We start from the raw sequence: 17,105 nt of genomic DNA, 5'->3' as shown, positions 1-17,105 counted from the left end.
CAACCAGTCCATCCTAAAGGAGATCAGTCCTGGGTGTTCATTGGAAGGACTGATGCTGAAGCTGAAACTCCAATACTTTGGCCAGTTGATGCGAAAAGCTGACTCATTTGAAAAGACCCTGATGCTGGGAAAGATTGAGGGCAGGAGGAGATGGGGACAGCAGAGGGCAAGATGGTTGGATGGCATCACCTACTCAATGCATGCAAGTTTGAGCAAGCTCCAGGTGATGGTGAAGGACACGGAAGCCTGGCATGCTATAGTCCATGGTGTCGCAAAGAGTTGGACACAACTGAACAACTGAACACCACCATAACATGATTTTGCATCTACCAGATTGGAAAAAATGAAAAAAATCTATGAAGAATAATTATTGGAAAAGATACAGAACAACAAGCATCCACATCTATTGGAGGGAGGGTATCATTTAGTTGGCTCAGTGATTTTAGTCAAATTTGACATTTCTTAACAAAGTTACATATGACCTGTAACCAGGAATTACATTCTAAGATGTGTACTCTAGAGAAATTCTTACACTCATGCCCAAAAGAAATTTATAAGAATGCACACAGAGTATTATTCCTAAGCAAAAATTCCCAATCTATCCAAATATTCACCAACAATTGCTTTGACCAATTTTAATATAATCTTATGATGAATTATGATATAGCAATAAGAAGCTAATTAAAGCTAACAGGATTGACAAGGATGAATCTCAAAAGCAATTATTTTTTGAGCAACAGAAGCAAACCATAGAATGTATGCATTATGATTCTGTTGATGTTCAAACATCAGGCAACACCTAGCAACGTATTATTTGCGGAACTGTTGGGGGCCAGAGTGAGGTACTCCGCCCGTGGCAAAGGTCATGAGGAAGGAGGCTGACATACGCAAAGGCGGGATCGAGCCTCAGGAGTCCCCCTGGAAATCCTGGGGGCATCTACCCCCATAACCAGAGCCTGCCTGCTTTACTACTTTGTGCTCCCACCTACACCTCTGACTTTATGGGGGGCTGTCCCCCACCACCTCTTTCGGAGAAGGAGTTAACCTAGAGCTCCAGTTAATAAAAACTCCTGGGCGTGACAAGAGTGTTTTAACCTACAAACTCCTCTGAAAGTTCTCTGGCCTGCCTGACAGGCTCGTCCAGCCACAGGTGATTCCTCACAGCCTCCCAACCATGAGAGGCACGAGATGCTTTAAACCTTCTAAAAACAGGTTCCTTAGAAAACTATAAGTATAGTGGGCTGATTAGAAATTGTATTGGTGAAGGGTTTTTCATTTGTTGAGCCAATGTTTGTTGCTAAGTCTCCATATCCCCTGCCCTTACACACATTAATGAATATATAGAAGAAATAAGTATTAACCTTTGATACTAATCATGTTAGACCTTAGGCTAAGTAAATTCTTTCCTTAACTAAAACCCACTATACCCTCACCCTATAGGAATGTAACTTTATTTGGGTGGCGTCTGTTTTAAGAATAATCACCCCTGGAGAAATAAGTGTCCTGGTTGACTGACCGCTGTCACAAGGAGAGAGTCATAAATTATCAGCAGGCCCCCTGGCCAGAAGATGATGTAACACCCCTAAGACCTCTGTATACATTTGTATGAAGCACCTGACTTTGATAAAAGTCAGGACTGCTGACTCCACGTGACTTTTGCATAACATCTCAGTGTATAAAAGTAGACCATGGAAAATAAAGAATTGGGATCAGTTTCTCGAAATACTGGTCTCCCCATGTCGCTCTCTCTCTCACTCTGGCTGAGTCTCCATCTGGAGCGCGGAACCCGCCATGCTTACTAATTATGCCTGGGCTTCTAAGATCCGACCAGGGAGGCCTCAGTGTCTCCCCTCCTTCGGGAGAACGGAAGGACGCTTGCGGCCTGCGTAAGTGGTGCAAACTTCTTGTCTTGAAGTTTTATTGGTCTCCCGCGTAAACCAAGCTACCCAGCCTCTTTTCTCCACTGAATTTTCCTACTGAACTATCCTCATTCTATTACTCTTTACATCTCTAATTAATATCTAATTGAAACTATTGTATCCTGATCCTTGCTGACGCCGTCCCCGCTTCAAATACCCTGGATCAGCCGGGGCTGGACCCTGGCATGGAACTATAGATTTAGGTTGGCTTCCCTGGTGGCTCAGATGGTAAAGCTTTGCCTGCAGTGCGGGAGACCTGGGTTCAATCCTTGGGTGAGGAAGATGCCCTGGAGAAGGAAACGGCAACCCACTCCAATACTCTTGCCTGGAAAATTTCATGGATGGAGGAGCCTGGTAAGCTACAGTCCATGGGATTGCAAAGAGCTGGACATGACTGAGCAACTTCACTCACTCACTCACATAGATCTAGGTGGCAAAAGAGATTCACAAAGTTTTAAAATTGAAGTTACCTTTTGGAGGTGGAAGAGGGAGAAGATACAACTGGGAAGGGACATCAGAAGGTCTGTTTTCCTAAACTAGATAGTGGGCACATCTTTTATTCATTTTATTATTTAAAAATTTTAATTTATAGTTTTTATAGACTCTTGGTTATTTATTTCACTATAAAAAATTGAAAACAAAAAAAACCATGTATCCCCTCCCTCAAGAATCTGATAAAATTCAGCCCAATTTGCAAATCTCTTTGCCTTGCCAGTAGAGGTTTTAGTTAAACCTTACTTGCTTTGATTTAAGAAAACAGTGGGTATTTTTATTCTTAGAATGTAAAATTATATATAATACTATATTGAATAATTGTTTTCTAATTATATATATCTGTCTATCTCCATTTACATTTTGATTACTTCCCCACCCATAAACTGCCACTCATCCACCTTCAACCCTTTAGAAGTACCTTACAATAGCCACATTAGCAGTTGGGGATTAATAGTGGGCAAAAGTTTTGGAAATATTAACTTTCCAATCTAAGAAACCCTTCTGTATTTCCTTATCCTATAAACATTCTCTTTGGCAGTACTGCTAAGATCTATTTCTCCTCTTTCATTTTCAAATGGATTTGCAATGTGTTTTCTCTAAATTCACAATGAGCTTGGAGTAAAATAATTTGCTTTACCAGGTGGTATTTCTCACATCCCAGTTGTTAATATAGGTATTAACACATGGTCAGCTTTAAGAGTAACAGGAGCACAGTAGTACTTATGGCATCTAACAAATGAGTTGCTGAATATTGTTGTTAAAAGATAATTATAGATAGAGTGACTGTGTAATTAACTATCCAAACACTTTTGGGAATGAAAGGGAGCATTATTAATAATTATTCTGAGTCACAGGTATAAATAGGAACAGTTCTAGGCAAACTGAGATGTCTGGTCACCCTGATTATAGAGAAATCTCGCTCCAAGATTACCCAGCAGAAGACACATCTGGTCTGGTACAGATCCTATGTCAATAATTAAAACATTGGAAATAGAAACCATCTTGGTTTAAGAAATGTGCAGTGTTCTAATTGTAGTCCTTAGCCAGCACTCTTGACGTATGTGTTGAAGTGCCTGCTTTTTGAAAGGGGGTTTTCCCAGCAATCCATGCAAGTGACAAGTGTCCAAATACTCTCTGAGAGATGTTTTGGGTTTTTTGGTCAGTTTTTAAAGTTTGATTATCACCTGAAGCAGCACAAAGTATAGTAACAGGGTCCTATTCTATGAGTTCAAAATGTAGACAAATGGTTTAAATGTAAAACAAGAAGAATAAAATTTTTCTTGTGATGAAAATTATTTGTATGGGTTTATGAATAATAATAAAACAATAAGAATGAGCTTTTATTGAGTTCCTGATATATGACAGGCACTGAATTTGTTACGTATTATAGCATTTAATCTTAACAACCATATTAAGAAGTGATTATTTCTATTATTCAGATAAGGAAACTGTTAAGGATTACAAATGGCAGAATTAATAGTATAAGTCTAGGTCTATCTGACTCTAAAGTCTATCTTTTATCTGTTATACCTAGTGACTTTCTGGATTTTTTTTCATTTTATTATTTGCATTGGCACTGTGCCTTTACTGATACAGAGATCAGGCTCCTTTCAAACATACATAAGGTGGCTCCTCAATTTCCACTCCAGTTCAGTCACTCAGTGGTGTCCAACTCTCTGCAACCTCATAGACTACGACATGCCAGGCTTCCCTGCCCATCACCAACTCCCAGAGCTTGCTCAAACTCATGTCCATCAAGTTGGTGATGCCATCCAACCATCTCATCCTCTGTCGTCCCCCTTTCCTTCTGCCTTCAATCTTGCCCAGCATCAGGGTGTTTTTCAATGAGTCAGTTCTTCCCATCAGGTGGCCAAAGTATTGGAGTTTCAGCATCAGTCCTTCCAATGAATATTCAGGACTGATTTCCGTTAGGATTGACTGGTTTGATCTCCTTGCAGTCCAAGGGACTCTCAAGAGTCTTCTCCAACACCACAATTTGAAAGCATCGATTCTTTGGCACTCAGCTTTCTTTATGGTCCAACTCTCACATCCATACATGGCTATTGGAAAAAAACCATAGCTTTGACTAGATGGACCTCTGTTGGCAAAGTAGTGTCTCTGTTTTTTAATATGCTGTCTAGGTTGGTCATAACTTTTCTTCCAAGGTACAAGCATCTTTTAACTTCATGGCTTCAGTCACCATCTGCAGTGATTTTAGAGCCCAAGAAAATAAAGGCTCTCATTGTTTCCACTGTTTCCCCATCTATTTGCCATGAAGTGATGGAACTGGATGCCATGGCATTAGTGTTTTGAATGTTGAGTTTTAAGCCAGCTTTTTCACTCTCCTCTTTCACTTTCAAGAGGCTCTTTTGTTCCTGTTCACTTTCTGCTATATATGGACAATTTCCGCTACACAGCTACTATTCAAATTACTATGTTGAGTTTAGAAACCATCTTCCCATGATTGGGATTGTGAATATATCTTTTATACCACTAACCCTTAACAAATAAAATGAGAGAAAGAGAAGATATTTTTAAAAAATCAAATGGAACTTCTAGATAAAAACACAATATATAAGATAGAAAATACAATGGGTAGGGTTAACTGTAAATTGACTGTAAATAAACTGTAAATTAAACAACTTGAAAACCTAGCAGTAGATACCATCCAGACCAAATCTCAGAGAGAAAAAAGTCTGAAAATTAAATAAACAGAGCCTCCATGACCTATGTGAGAATATCAGAAACTTTAGAAATATGTAAATTTGAGCCTGTCAAAGAAGTTCTGGTTGGAGGATGGGGAATGAGAAAACAATATTTGAAGAAATAATAGGTGAAAATTTACCAATTTTGATGAAAACTATAAGCCTACAAATCCAAGAAGCTCAAAGAATGCCAAGCAAAAGATTTAGAAGATCCTATCAAGGCATATCTTAATTACTTTGCTGAAAACCAGTGATAAAGAAGAAATCTTAAAAGCAGCCAATGTAAATATCAGGAATGAAAGAGAGGATGTGACTACAACTCCTACAGACACTAAAGGGATAATAAGGATATGTGATGAACAACCTATGTCAATTAATGTAAAACAAATGAATTAATAAATTCATTAAAAATTACAAATTGCCAAAAATGATACAAGAAAAATTATAAAATCCAGATGGCCTAATATCTTAAAAAATTGAACTCATAATTAAAAACCTTCCCAAAATCTACTCAGAAAACTGTGAGGTACTGATGGAAAAAATTTAAGATGACACAAATAGTTATAACATGCCCATGGATTGGAAGAATTAATATTATTAAAATGACCATTCTATACACAGTAATCTACATATTCCATGCAATCCCTATTAGAATACCAATGACATTTTTCACAAAATTAGAATAAAGAATTCTAAAATTTGTGTGGAAATGCAAAAGACTCCAAATAGGCAAAGCAATCTTGAGAAAGAAGAACAAAGGTGAAGAAATCACATGCCCTGGTTTCAAACTATACTACAGAGCTACAGTAATCAAAACAGTATGGTTTTGATTTATGGTTTATGGCACAAAAATAAAAACACAGATAATTGGAACAGAATAGAGAACCCAGACCAGCACTCTTGCCTGGAAAATCCCATGGACGGAGGAGCCTAGTAGGCTGCAGTCCATGGGGTCGCTAAGAGTCGGACACGACTAAGCGACTTCACTTTCACTTTTCACTTTCACGCGTTGGAGAAGGAAATGGCAACCCATGCCAGTGTTCTTGCCTGGAGAATCCCAGGGACAGGGGAGCCTGGTGGGCTGCCGTCTATGGGGTCACACAGAGTCGGACACGACTGAAGCAACTTAGCAGCAGCAGCAGCAGCAGCAGAGAACCCAGAAATGATCTCACACTTATATGGTCAATTGGCCTATAGCAGAGGAGATGAGTATACAATGGGTTAAGACGGCCTCTTCAATAAATGGTATTGAGAAAACTAGACAGCTATATGCAAAAGAATTAAACTGTACAATTGTCTTGAACCATATTAAAAAATAAAATCAAAATGAATTAAAGACTTAAATGTAAAACCCAAAATGATAAAACTCCTGGAAGAAAACATAGGCAGTACCCTTTGACATTTGTCTTAGCAGTACTTTTTTGGATATGGTTCCTCAGGCAAGAGCAGCAAAAGCAAAAGTAAACAAGTAGAACTATACCATGCTAAAAAGGTTTTTCACAAAACAAAAAGGCTGCCTACTGAAAGAGAAGATGTTTGCAAACTATATATCTGATAAGGAATTAGTATCTGAAATATACAATATACAAAATATACAAATATACAACTCAGCATCCAAAAAAAGAAAAACCAGCAAACAACTTGAATGAAAAATGGACAGCACCTGCATAGACATTTTTCCATAGAAGACACACTGTTGGTCAACAGACACATGAAAAGATGCTCAGTATCACTAATCATCAAAGAAATGCAGATCAAAACAAAAATGAGATATCACTCATGTCAGAATGGCTGTTATCAAATGACAACAAATAAGTGCTGGCAAGGATTTGAAGAAATGGGAATGAATCCTCATGCTCACATGGTGGGAATGTAAAATGGTTTACACTTGAAATTCTTCAGAACTATTGACATTCTTCAAAAAATTAAAAATAAAAGTACCATATCCAGCAATTCCACTTACAAGTATTTTTCCAAGGAAAACAAATACATTAATTCAAAAAGATATGTGCATCCCTATGTTCATTGCAGCCTTATTTTCAATAGCCAAGATATAGAAGCAACCTAAGTGCCCATGATGAATGGATAAAGCTGGGGTAGGGGGGTATGATGAAATATTACTAAGCCATAAAAAAGAATGAAATATTTTCACTTGTAAAAACATAGAGGGTGTTACGCTAAGTGAAATAAGTCAGACAGAGAATGACAAATACCATGTGATTTTACTTATATGTGGTACTTAAAAGAAAAAACCAGATGAACAAAAGCAAAGCAAATGAACAAACATAACGAAACAGAAGCAGAGTCACAGATATAGGGAACCAATAAGTGTTTGCCAGAGGGGAGAGGGGTTAAGGGGATGAGTGAAATGACTGAGGGAAATTAAGGGGTGCAAACTTGCAGTTACAAAATAAATGAATCAAGTGGTAAAATGTCTAGTGTGGTGAATATAGTCAACAGCAATCTAATGTCTTTGTGTGGTGATGAAGAAGGTCAAAGTTACAAACTTCCAGTTACAAGAGAAATAAGTACTATATATGTAATGTACAATGTGGTTGATATAATTAACATTGCTGTTATATATGAAAGTTGTTAGAGAGTAAATCCTGAGTTCTCACTACAAGAAAAGGTATTTTTTATTTTGTGTCTATATGAGATAATGGATGTACACCAAACTCCTTGTAGTCATCATTTCATGATGGATGTAAGTCAAACCATTAGTCTACACACATTAAATTTTACAGAGTTGTATTTTAATTATACCTCAACAAAACCTGAGGAAAAAAGAAAAACCTTCTTGGATGGTGAATTCACTGGTGAATTCTATTAAACATTTAATGGAGAGATAATATTAATCTTACACAAACACTTTAAGAAAACACAGGTGGAGAGAGAATCATTTCCAACTTACTGTTTTTGAAGCCAGCATTATCCTTATGCTAAACTGGACAAAAACATTAATTAAAGAGAAAAAAAAGGAACAGGAAAGAAAAAAGTTCAGTATCCCTAGAGAGCAACATCCCTCAAGAATATAGATGCAAAATCTTAACCAAGATATCACCAAATAGAAACCAATAATATATAAAAAATAGAATATACATAAGCAAGTGGGCTTATGCAAAATACAAAATTTTAACATTTTAAAATAAATCAAGGCAATTCACCATATTAGCAGATACATGAGAACAATATGATTATCTCAATAATGCAGCAGTAGCATTTGATAAAATTCAGTACCTATTATTGGTACTGATTACATGGACCACAGCCTTGTCTAACTCAGTGAAACTAAGCCATGCCGTGTGGGGCCACCCAAGACAGACAGGTCATGGTGGAGAGGTCTGACAGAATGTGGTCCACTGGAGAAGGGAATGGCAAACCACTTAAATATTCTTGCGTTGACAACCCCATGAACAGTATGAAAAGTCAAAAAGATAGGTCACTGAAAGAGGAACTCCCCAGGTCGGTGGGTGCCCAATATGTTACTGGAGATCAGTGGAGAAATAACTCCAGAAAGAAGGAAGGAATGGAGCCAAAGAAAAAACAACACCCAGTTGTGGATTGGACTGGTGATGGAAGCAAGGTTCAATGTTGTAAAGACAATATTGCATAGGAACCTGGAATGTTAGGTCCATGAATCAAGGCAAATTAGAAGTGGTCAAACAGGAGATGACAAGAGTGAACATCGACATTCTAGGAATCAGTGAACTAAGATGGACTGGAATGGGTGAATTTAACTCAGATGACCATTATATCTACTACTGTGGGCAGGAATCCCTTAGAAGAAATGGAGTATCCATCATAGTCAACAAAAGGGTCTGAAATGCAGTACTTGGATGCAGTCTCAAAAATGGCAAATGATCTCTGTTTCCAAGGCAAGCTATTCAATATCACGGTAATCCAAGTCTAAGCCCCGATCAGTAACGCGAAAGAGGCTGAGGTTGAACAGTTCTGTGAAGATCTACAAAACCTTCTAGAACTAATACCCAAAAAATATGTCCTTTTTATTATAGCGACCTGGAATGCAAAAGTAGGAAGTCAAGAAACACCTGGAGTAACAGGCAAATTTGGCCTTGGAGTACAGAATGAAGCAGGGCAAAGGCTAATACAGTTCTGCCAAGAGAACACACTGGTCATAGCAAACACCCTCTTCCAACAGCAAAAGAGAAGATCCTACAAATGGACATCACCAGATGGTCGGCACTGAAATCAGATTGATTATATTCTTTGCAGCCAAAGATGGAGAAGCTCTATACAGTCAGCAAAAACAAGACTGGGAGCTGACTGAGGCTCAGATCATGAACACCTTATTGCCAAATTCAGACTGAATTTGAAGAAAGTGGAGAAAACCACTAGACCATTCTGGTATGACCTAAATCAAATCCCTTATGACTATACAGTGGAAGTGAGAAATGGATTTAAGGGACTAGATCTGATAGACAGAATGCCTGATGAACTATGGACAGAGGATCATGATATTATACAGGAGACAGGAATCAAGACCATCCCGAAGAAAAAAAAATGCAAAAAAGCAAAATGGCTGTCAGAGGAGGCCTTACAAATAGCTGTGAAAAGAAGGGAAGCAAAAAGCAAAGGAGAAAAGGAAAGATAAAAGCATCTGAATGCAGAGTTCCAAAGAATAGCAAGAAGAGATAAGAAAGCCTTCCTCAGCGATCAATGCAAAGAAATAGAGGAAAACAACAGAATGGGAAAGACTAGAGATCTCTTCAAGAAAATTAGCGATACCAGGGAATATTTCATGCAAAGATGGGCTTGATAAAGGACAGAAATGGTAGGGACCAAACAGAAGCAGAAGATATTAAGAAGAGGTGGCAAGAATACACAGAAGAACTATACAAAAAAGATCTTCACAACCAAGATAATCATGATGGTGTGATCACTCACCTAGAGCCAGACATCCTGGAATGTGAAGTCAAGTGGGCCTTAGAAAGCATCACTACAAACAAAGCTAGTGGAGGTGATGGAATTCCTGTTGAGCTATTTCAAATCCTGAAAGATGATGCTGTGAAAGTGTTGCACTCAATATGCCAGCAAATTTGGAAAACTCAGCAGTGGCCACAGGACTGGAAAAGTTCAGTTTTCATTCCAATCCCAAGGAAGGGCAATGCCAAAAAATGCTCAAACTGTTGCACAATTGCACTCATCTCACACGCTAGTAAAGTGATGCTTAAAATTCTCCAAGCCAGGCTTCAGCAATACATGAACCGTGAACTTCCAGATGTTCAAGCTGGATTTAGCAAAGGCAGAGGAACCAAGGATCAAATTGCCAACATCCGCTGGATCATGGAAAAAGCAAGAGAGTTCCAGAAAAACATCTATTTCTGCTTTATTGACTATGCCAAAGCCGTTGACTGTGTGGATCACAACAATAAACTGTGGAAAATTCTGAAAGAGACGGAAATACCAGACCACCTGACCGGCCTCTTGAGAAATCTGTATGCAGATCAGGAAGCAACAATTAGAACTGGACATGGAACAACAGACTAGTTCCAAATAGGAAAAGGAGTACATCAAGGCTGTGTATTGTCACCCTGCTTATTTAACTTATATGCTGAGTACATCCTGAGAAACACTGGGCTGAAAGAAGCACAAGCTGGTATCAAGATTGCCGGGAGAAATATCAATAACCTCAGATATGCAGATGACACCACCCTTATGGCAGAAAGTGAAGAACTAAAGAGCCTCTTGATGAAAGTGAAAGAGGAGAGTGAAAAAGTTGGCTTAAAGCTCAACATTCAGAAAACTAAGATTATGGCATCTGGTCCCATCACTTCATGGCAAATAGATGGGGAAACAGTGGAAACAGTGGCTGACTTTATTTTTCTGGGCTCCAAAATCACTGCACATGGTGATTGCAGCCATGAAATTAAAAGACGCTTACTCCTTGGAAGGAAAGTTATGATCAACCTAGATAGCATATTCAAAAGCAGAGACATTACTTTGCCCACAAAGGTCCGTCTAGTCAAGGCTATGGTTTTTCCTGTGGTCATGTATGGATGTGAGAGTTGGACTATAAAGAAAGCTGAGTGCAGAGGACTTGATGCTTTTGAACTGTGGTGTTGGAGAAGACTCTTGAGAGTCCCTTGGACTGCAAGGAGATCCAACCAGTCCATCCTAAAGGAGATCAGTCCAGGGTGTTCATTGAAAGGACTGATGTTGAAGCTGAAACTCCAATACTTGGCCACCTGATGCAGAGAGCTGACTCATTGGAAAATACCCTAGTGCTGGGAAAGATTGAGGGCAGGAGGAGAAGGGGATGACAGAGGACGAGATGGTTGGATGGCATCACCAACTCAATGGACATGGGTTTGGGTGGACTCCGGGAGTTGGTGATGGACAGGGAGGCCTGGTGTGCTGCAGTTCATGAGGTCGCAAAGAGTCAGACACAACTGAGTGACTGAACTGAACTGAACTGAACTGATTATTGGTAAAAAATGTCAAACTAAGAGTAGAAAGGAATTTCCTTAAGATGGTAAAAAGCATTTATGTTAACATCATACTGAATGGTGAAAGACTGAACTAGTTTCTTTTTAAGACTGGAAATTAGGTGAAAATGTGTCTGTTTTCATCGTTTCTATTTGACATCTTACTGAAGGTCCTATCATGCAGTAAGGCAAAAAAAAAAAAAAAAGGTGGTGATGGGCATAGAAATTGGAAAGGAATAAATAAAAGTGTTTTATTCACAGACAATATAATCTTTTTTAAAAGCTGCTTAGAATAAATGAATTCGCAGTTACAATACAGGAATATAAATATAAAAATCACTACTATTTCTATATGCTAGCGACAAACACTTGGAAAATGAAATTAAAAGAAACTGTTCTTTCTTGCCCTGCAATGATAGGTGCTGGCATTGGTGGGCCCAGAGTGCCAGGAGCAAGCAGGAGAGGCCTCCCAGCTCTGTCAGTGGTGGAGGTGGAGCAGGGGTCCACAAGAGGGGAGGGGGTGGACTCCAGTTGAACTGAGTTATTTCTTTCCTGCAACCTGTTGAATGGAGTCTGTGCACAAGGAGCAAATTCAGTGTTGACCTCAAAGACACAACAAAGAGAATGTGTATGTTGTGTTAATTAGGGATAGTCTCTCGTGCCATAGAATGTCATTTACATGATGACTCTTAAATCCTGTGTACGGGTCCTTGTTGGTTTTTGCTAAAATGCTCATGTGTCAGCTCTCATTTAGGAGATGATTTCAGAATTCATCTTTGTTTCCTTTGTTAGTTTTTCCTGGCTCTGCCTCTTACTTGCTGTGTGACCTCAGGCAGTTTGGTGCTCTTCCTGAACTTCAATTCTTAGCAAACTTAAAAAGAATGAAAAACCCCTTGCTCAGCCCATTGCAGTGCTTGCTAAGTAGGCTGGGTGAAAATACATGAAGCTTTTGGTATGATGCTTGCCACACAGTAGGAGCTCAAACAATACTGCTTTGCTTCTTTCCTTTTCACATATTTTAAAACACAGTCATTCAGCTTTATCAGAAACAAGGTATTATACTTAAACCTCACAGGGTAAGCCATCACACTGACATATACTTATTCAATGTTAAAATTGCATTTCTATGAAACCACATATTCAGTTGAGTCTCCCTTACATAAATACAATCTTTCTTACATTAGCAGCAAATTAAACTTCAACAATTAAACTTGCTACTGTGGTTACCTCTGAGTTCCTCTAAAACTCCTCTGTATTTTATTGCTGAGTAAATATTTAGAAGACTTTAAAAAGCTAATTTCAGATTTGGGCTTTCTCTGGTCAACAGTTTATATTTCAAGAGCTTTCACCCAAGTTCGTGTTCTCTTTTGTGAAACCTAGCGCAGTTCTCACATTGATATTATTTACATTTTTTTGGTAATGTGCTGCAGGTTTATAAACCTTTCCATTTAAATTTTTGGTGTGATTAGCTGCTTTTAATTACATCTGAAAACTCCTTGCCAAATAATGATTAAAACACACAGCGATGGTATGGTTGAGACATAAGCAAAGCAAAACAGATCTATGTGAAAACTGCTTCAAGCAGTGTAACAACAGCTAATCCATTTAATTTGTGCATATGTGGAGGATCTCATTCAAATTGAAATAGAACAAAGGATAAATAAGGTGAGAAGGTAGGTAAGAGAACTTTGAAGCATTGAAATACTGTTTTTGTTTTTTTTTTTTTTAAATCAAAGTATAATTGATTCTTCTGGGGAAGTTTGTGGGGTAAAAAATAAAATTTGTATGTAATTATGGTTGACAGCAAATTGCATTTGCTGCCTGTTGAGCAAACTCAATTGGATTACTAAACCACAGTCTTTCCCACCCCTGTGTCAGTTCGAGACCAAACTCTCTCTCCTCTCTAGTTCTCTAAGGCCCCCAAAGCTTAAGCTTTGGATCTTTGTGTGTTGGGTTTTTCAGGCTGCCACTCCCCTCCCCTTTTTCAGGGGATCCTTACAGCTTTCAGTATCAGATTGAAGTTCACATTTTTGGAGGACCCTGCTTTCTTCACAGTGTTCCCTTTGACCTCCCCTTCCCACCACACAATCCCTTTCCTCTGTCCACACAGGACTCGCTTCCTGGCTGTTGGGTTCCACGTCTTCTGTGCTCACTGATTTATTCATCCTTTCCATCATTCAGTCATTCACCCCACAGATGTTAATAGGCATGCTGCTTAGTTGTGGGGGTCCAATATGAAGCCAGACAGAAACCCTGTCCTTGTCCTTATGGAGTTACAATCAAGTAGAGGAAACAGACCAATCAAAGAATCTTACAGGCAGCAATTAAATGACCACTCTGATGGGAGAGGCAGAGGTGAAGGATGTGGTGCTGCGACCCTTGTAAGATACTGGGTCTTCATCTGGTTGGAAAGTCAGGAATGCTTCTCTGAGGAAGTGACTGTGGCTCTGACAGAGAAGAGCGGAAATTTACCTGGGTGAAGGCCGAGCACCGGAGGAGGAGCGAGTATAGCAGGAGCTGTGGGCTGGAAGAAAGAGAAGCTGGATGTGGCTGGTGCACAGAGAGGGAGAAAACACAGTGAGGCTGGACTCATTAGAGGCAGACAGATACTCTTCTCCCATCACCTGTATCTCTTGGGCTCAGCTCAAGCATCCCCTCCTCTGGGAAGCCTCTGATGACCCTGCCCTCTCTGAGGAGGGACCTGTCCTCCCTCTGGAACCATGGCCTGCTGACCTTTGCATCCTCGGCTCCTCTCACAGGCTCCGACACAAATTAGGCATCTGTCATGGAGGGGTGGGTAGAGTTGGAGAGTGTGAGCATGACTGGGAGTCTTTGCTTGCTGAGCATGGAGAGAGGCAACTTGGCTGTATGAGTGCAATTTTCAGAGGCTTTCCCGGCGGGTGGCCCCAATTCTTCCAGCACCAGTTCAAGGGCCTCTTCCCTCAATAAGATCCCTTCTTTTTAATTCAAACCAAATCCCAGCTTGATGTAATTTCAGATGGTAAGGAAACACTGGATACAATGTGGAAGCATGTGGTTTGTACAGAGGAACTCAACCATGACTTACTCCACAACTAGGGGTGCCACCCCAGTTCTCATCAGGTTTCCCAGCCTCGAGTTCCAGTGATGGGTCTTATTAAAGGGATCCCGGAGGGAGAGACTGTTGCCTCTTGGGAGTATTCCAGTGAGCAACAGGGAAACCTGGATGGGGAATCACAGCCGTTAATTGGGGCATAAATGGAACAAATTCCCTCTCATCACTGAAAGGTATTGTGTTTCACGTTGAGGGAAAGGAGAGATTTGCCTACAAATTAGGCTGGAAACTGTAGAGAAGAAATTGTTTGCTGGCCAGATTGGTATGCCAGGATTGTAATGAAACAAGACAGAAAGAGAAGGGGGGTGGGGTACATGTTCAAATAAGAAACTGGATTTTTAAATTTTTTTTTTTTTTTAGTATTTCTGTTACTGTCCTTTTGAAGGGTTGAGTCTGTCCTGTTGCCGGTGTTCCTCGGCACTCACCAAATTGTCCTCTTCTGGGTGATTTTTAACCCTGTTGTTCAGCAGCTGCTCCGAGAAGCAACTCAGGAATATTCACTATTCATGGTTCTGCCCTGGAGAAGAGAATGAAAGCTGATTTCCATTTGTTTCAGAATCATAATGTGAATGGAAAGCTTCTTTGGACATTCTTTTCTCATTGTAAATGTTGGAGTTAGATATCAACCCCAGAGCCTCTGGTACTGTGCCCACAGATGCAGAATTCCTCCCAGTGAGCCCTCCCTCCCTTGCACCCTCCATCCTTTCCATCCTGTGAGTGAGTGAATCCTTCCTCTGGAGTGACTGCTCCCTACCCTGCTCCCCAGGGCTTACTCATTTATTCTGGCTCTGTGTGTCTCTCAGCCCTGTTCTTCCTCTGGATCTGCTTGTGCCTTTGTTTTCCTGTCTCAGAATGACCCCCTTTGGCCTAGGCATTGGGCTTCAGAATTACTACTGCCCATTCTTAAGGCCATTATATGCAGATATAATATGCAGATGATACCACTTTAATGGCAGAAAGTGAAGAGGAACTAAAAAGCCTCTTGAAGGTGAAAGAGGTGAAAAGGCTGGCTTAAAACTTAAAAACTAAGGCCATGGCATCTCGTCCCATCACTTCATGGCAAATAGGGAAACAATGGAAACAGTGAGAGACTTTATTTTCTTGGCCCCCTAAATCACTGCAGATAGTGACTGCAGATAGTGACTACAGCCACAAAATTAAAAGACGCTTGCTTCTTGGAAGAAAAGTTGTGACAAACCTAGATAGCATATTAAAAAGCACAGACATCACTTTGCCGACAAAGGTCCATATAGTTAAAGCTATGATTTTTGCAGTAGTCATTATGAATGTAAGAGTTGGACTATAAATAAGGCGGAACACTGAAGAATTGATGCTTTTGAATTGTGGTGCTGGAGAAGACTGTTGAGAGTCCCTTGGACAGCAAGGAGATCAAACCAGTCAATCCGAAAGGAAGTCAACCCTGAATATTCATTGGAATGACTGATGCTGAAGCTGAAGCTCCCATACTTTTACCACGATGCGAAAAGCTGACTCATTGGAAAAGACTGATGCTGGGAAAGATTGGGGGCAAGAGGAGAATGGAGCAGAGCAACAGACGATGAGGTGGTTGGATGGCATGACTAACTCAACGGACATGAGTTTGAGCAAACTCAGGAAGATGGTGAAGGACAGGGCTTCCTGGCATGCTGCAGTTCATGGGGTTGCAAAGAGTTGGACACGACTTGGCGACTAAACAGCAACAACAAATCCTTAAGGCTAGGCCACAGCACTGCCTCTCCCATTCCTCATGGACCAGGACAATAAAAAAAAATAATTACTTAGGCTCTTTTGTGCATTGGCTTTAACATATACACTCAAGTATTCTTGCTCAAAAAAAGACAAAACCACAGTGCAAAGACGATGTCAATAAAAGCATTGAACTGATCCGTGGTCTTTTGGGGTGACTTTGAAAGAGAAGGATGCCTGGAGGCTATTGAGGCAATGTTTTCATTTTAGCATTAAGAAAGAATTCCTTTGGTTTGTTACAGGGATCATTGAAAACTTTCAATTGGGTGAGTGGTCAGTGGGCAGCCTAACCCCTTCTAAAGCATTGTGTGACCCAATCAGGTGGCTCAAAGTTGGATTAAGCAAACCAAACAAGGCCTGTGAATTAAGATGTTTTGCATGGGGGAAGCCACTTGTCCTAATACTTAAACCCTGAAAGAACAACTTGCATGCTGTTTATTGAAGCATTGTCCTAACATGAAATTCCTTTCTCTTCACCTGTTACCTCTGATTTGATTGACCTTTTTTTTTGTCCTCCCATTAAGGCAGAATGCAAATGTAATCACTGATTTTACTAGAAAACAGTTTTGTGTACTTTAAGTTTGTTTTTAAAAAGACTTAAAAATCTTGTGAAAAGCAAACAACAAAAAAAATCACTCGATTATCTTTTTTTTTCTAGGGAAAGTGACAGATATATTTTGGGGGACACAGTTTGCAAATG

This window comes from Bos indicus, chromosome 4 (assembly GCF_029378745.1).
Source record: "Bos indicus isolate NIAB-ARS_2022 breed Sahiwal x Tharparkar chromosome 4, NIAB-ARS_B.indTharparkar_mat_pri_1.0, whole genome shotgun sequence".
Taxonomy (NCBI): Eukaryota; Metazoa; Chordata; class Mammalia; order Artiodactyla; family Bovidae; genus Bos; species Bos indicus.
The sequence above is the reverse complement of the archived record's forward strand: the minus strand, read 5'-3'. Positions refer to the sequence as shown.